Here is a 4497-nt window from a genome sequence, read left to right as displayed (position 1 = left end):
GACCCACCCGATCTTGTTTAAATCGAAAATGAACATATGTCGAATTGGTTATCGATTCAAAGGTCACGACCCTCAACATTGCATCCACACATCTAATAAGAAATAAGGACACTTTTTAGAAAATTGCAAACCCAAAAACGTACAAAAGTGCCCCCAAATAACTCCAAACGACCCACCCGGTCTGGTTTAAACCGAAAATGAACATATGTCAAAATAGGCATCGATTCGAAGGTCACGACCCTAAACATCGCATCCACAAATCTAATAAGAGATCAGGACACTTTTTAGAAAATCCCGAAAGGAAAAAAGTACAGAATTGCCCCCAAATAACACCAAACGACCCACGCGGTCTGGCTTAAACCGAAAATAAACATATGTCGAAATGGGTATCGATTCGAAGGTCACGACCCTCAACATCGCATCCACAAGTCTAACAAGCGATAAGGACACTTTTTAGAAAACCCAAATGCAAAAAAGTACTAAAATGCCCTCAAATAACCCCAAACGACCAACCCAATCTGGTTTAAACAAAAAATAACAGATGTCGAATTGGGTATTGATTCGAAGGTCACGACCCTCAGCATTGCTTCCACACTTCTAATAAGAGATAACGACAACTTTTAGAAAATCCCAAACCCAAAAAAGTACAGAAATGCCCCCAAATAACCCCAAACGACCCACCCGGTCTGGTTTAAACCAAAAATGAACATATGTCGAATTGGGTATCGATTCGATGGTCACAACCCTCAACATCGCATCCACACGTCTAATAAGAGATAAGGACACTTTTTAGAAAATCCCAAACCCAAAAAAGTACAGAAATGCCCCCAAATAACACCAAACGACCCACACGGGCTTGTTTTAACCGAAAATGAACATATGTTGAAATAGGTAACGATTCGAAGGTCACGACCCTCAACATCGCATCCACACATCTGATAAGAGACAAGGACACTTTTTAGAAAATCCCGAACGCAAAAAAGTACAGAAATGTTCCCAAATAACCCCAAATGACCCACCTGGTCTGGTTTAAACCGAAAATGAACATATGTCTAATTAGGTATCGATTCGAAGGTCACAACCATCAACATCGCATCCACACGTCCAATAAGGGATATAGACACTATTCAGAAAATTCCAAACCCAAAAAAGTACAGAAATGCCCCGAAATAACTCCAAACGATCCACCCGGTCTAGTTTAGACCAAAAATGAACATATGTTGATATAGGTTTTGATTTGAAGGTCACAACCCTCAACATCGCATCCACACGTCTAATAAGAGATAACGACACTTTTTAGAAAATTCCAAACTGAAAAAAGTATAGAAGTGCCCACAAATAACCCTAAACGACCCACACGGTATGGTTTAAATCGAAAATGAACATATGTCAAAATAGGTATCGATTCGAAGGTCAGGACCCTCAATATCGCATCCACACATCTAATAAGAGATAAGGATACTTTTTGGAAAATCCAAAATAAAAAAAAGTATAGAAATGCCCCCAAATAACCCCAAACGACTCATCCAGTTTGGTTTAAACCGAAAATGAGCATATGTCGAAATACTTATCGATTCGAAGGTCACAACCCTCAACATCGCATCCACACGTCTAATAAGAGATAAGGACACTTTTTAGAAAATTGCAAATTGACAAAAGTACAGAAATGCCCCCGAATAACGTCAAACGACCAACCCGGTCTGGTTTAAACCAAAAATAAACATGTAACGAATTGGGTATCAATTCGAAGGTCACGACCCTCAACATCGCATCCACACGTCTAATAAGAGATAAGGAAACTTTTTAGAAAATCCCAAACCCAAAAAAGTACAGAAATGCCCCCAACTAAACCCAAAAGACCCACCCAGTCTGGTTTAGATCGAAAATGAACATAAGTCAAAATGGGTACCGATTCGAAGTCCACAACCCTCAACATCGCATCCACACCTCTAATAGGAGATAAGGACACTTTTTAGAAAATCCCAAACCCAAAAAAGTACAGAAATGCCCCCAAATAACCCCAAACGAACCACCCCGTCTGGTTTAAACAAAAAATGAACATATGTCGAATTGGGTATCAATTCGAAGGTCACAACCCTCAACATCGCATCCACACGTCTAATAAGAGATAAGGACACTTGTTAGAAAATCGTAAATTTGAAAAAGTATAAAAATTCCCCCAAATAACCCCTAACGACCCACCCAGTCTGGTTTAAATTGAAAATGAACATATATCGAAATAGGTATCGATTCGAAGGTCAACAACCCCAACATCGCATCCACACGTCTAATAAGAGATAAGGACACTTTTTAAAAAATCCCAAACCCAAAAAAGTACAGAGATGCCCCCAAATAACCCCAACCGACTCACCCAGTCTGGTTTAAATAAAAAATGAACATATGTCGAAATGGGTATCGATTCGAAGTTCAACAACCCCAACATCGCATCCACACGTCTAATAAGAGATAAGGACACATTTTAGAAAATCCCAAACCCAAAAAAACACAGAAATGCCTCCAAATAACAACAAATGACCCACCCAGTCTAGTTTAAACCGAAAATGAACATATGTCGAAAGAAGTAATGATTCGATGGTCACGAGCCTCAACATCGCATCCACACATCCAATAAGAGATAAGGATACATTTTAGAACATCCCAAAAGCAAAAAAGTTCAGAAATGCCCCCAAATAACCCCAAATGACCCACCTGGTCTGGTTTAAACCGAAAATGAACATATGTCGAATTGAGCATCGATTCGAAGGTCACGACCCTAAACATTGGATCTACACGTCTAATAAGTGATAAGGACACTTTTCAAAAAATCCCAAACCCAAAAAAGTACAGAAATGCCCCCAAATAAACGAAAACTACCCACCTGGTCTGGTTTAGACCGAATATGAACATATGTCGAAATAGGTATCGATTCGAAGGTCAAAACCCTCAACATCGCATCCACATGTCTAATAAGAGATAAGGACACCTGTTAGAAATTCGCAACAAAAAAAAGTACAGAAGTGCCCCCAAATAACCCCAAACGACCCACCCTGTCTAGTTTAAACTGAAAATGAACATATGTCAAAATAGGTATCGATTCGAAGGTCACGAACGTCAACATCGTATCCACACGTCTAATAAGAGATAAGGACACTTTTTAGAAAATCCCAAATGCAAAAAAGTACAGAATTGCCCCCAAATAACACCAAACGAACCACGCGGTCTAGTTTAAATCAAAATTGAACATTTGTCAAAATGGGTATCGATTCGAAGGTCACGACCGTCAGCATTGTATGCACATGTCTAATAAGAGATAGGGACACTTTTTAGAAAATCCCAAACGTAAAAAAGTATAGAATTGCCCCCAAATAACACCAAACGACCAAAGCAGTCTGGTTCAAACCGAAAATGAACATATGTCGAAATGCGTATCGATTCGAAGGTCATGACCCTCAACATCACATCCACATGTCTAATAATAGATAAGAACACTTTTTAGGAAATCCCAAACCCAAAAAAGTACAGAAATGCCCCCAAATAACCCCAAACAACCCACCCGATTTGGTTTAAACCGAAAATGAACAAATGTCAAAATATGTATCGATTCGAAGGTCACAACCCCCAACATCGCATCCACACATCTAATAAGAGAAAAGGGCACTTTTTAGAAAATTCAAAACCCAAAAAAGTACAGAAATGCCCCCAAATAACAAAAAACGACCGACCCGGTTTGGTTTAATCCGAAAATGAACATATGTCGAAATACGTATCGATTCGAAGGTCACAACCCTCAACATCGCATCCACACGTCTAATAAGAGATATGGACAATTTTTAGAAAATCACAAACCCAAAAAAGTATAGAAATGCCCCCAAATAACCCCAAACGACCCACCCGGTCAGGTTTAAACTGAAAATGAATATTTGTCAAAATAGGTATCGATTCGAGGGTCACAACCCTCAACATCGCATCTACATGTCTAATAAGAGATAAGGACACTTTTTAGAAAATCCCAGACCCAAAAAAGTACAGAAATGCCCCCAAATAACCCCTAACGACCCACCCAGTCTTGTTTAAACCGAAAATGAACATACGTCAAAATAGGTATCGATTCGAAGGTCACAACCCACAACATCGCATCCACACGTCTAATAAGTGATAAGGACACTTTTTAAAAAATCTCAAATCCAAAAAAGTACAGAAATGTCCCCAAATAACTCCAAACGACCCACCCGGTCTGGTTTAAACAAAAAATGAACATATGTCAAAATGGGTATGGATTCGAAGGTCACGACCCCCAACAACGCATCCTCACATCTAATAAGAGATAAGGACACTTTGTAGAAAATCCCAAGCATAAAAAAGTACAGAATTGCCCCCAAATAACACCAAACGACCCACCCGATTTGGTTTAAATCGAAAATGAACATATGTCGAATTGGGTGTCGATTTGAAGGTCAGGACCCTCAACATCGCATCCACACGTCTAATAAGGGATAA

The sequence above is a fragment of the Telopea speciosissima genome, unplaced genomic scaffold, assembly GCF_018873765.1.
Source record: "Telopea speciosissima isolate NSW1024214 ecotype Mountain lineage unplaced genomic scaffold, Tspe_v1 Tspe_v1.0039, whole genome shotgun sequence".
NCBI lineage: Eukaryota > Viridiplantae > Streptophyta > Magnoliopsida > Proteales > Proteaceae > Telopea > Telopea speciosissima.
The sequence above is the reverse complement of the archived record's forward strand: the minus strand, read 5'-3'. Positions refer to the sequence as shown.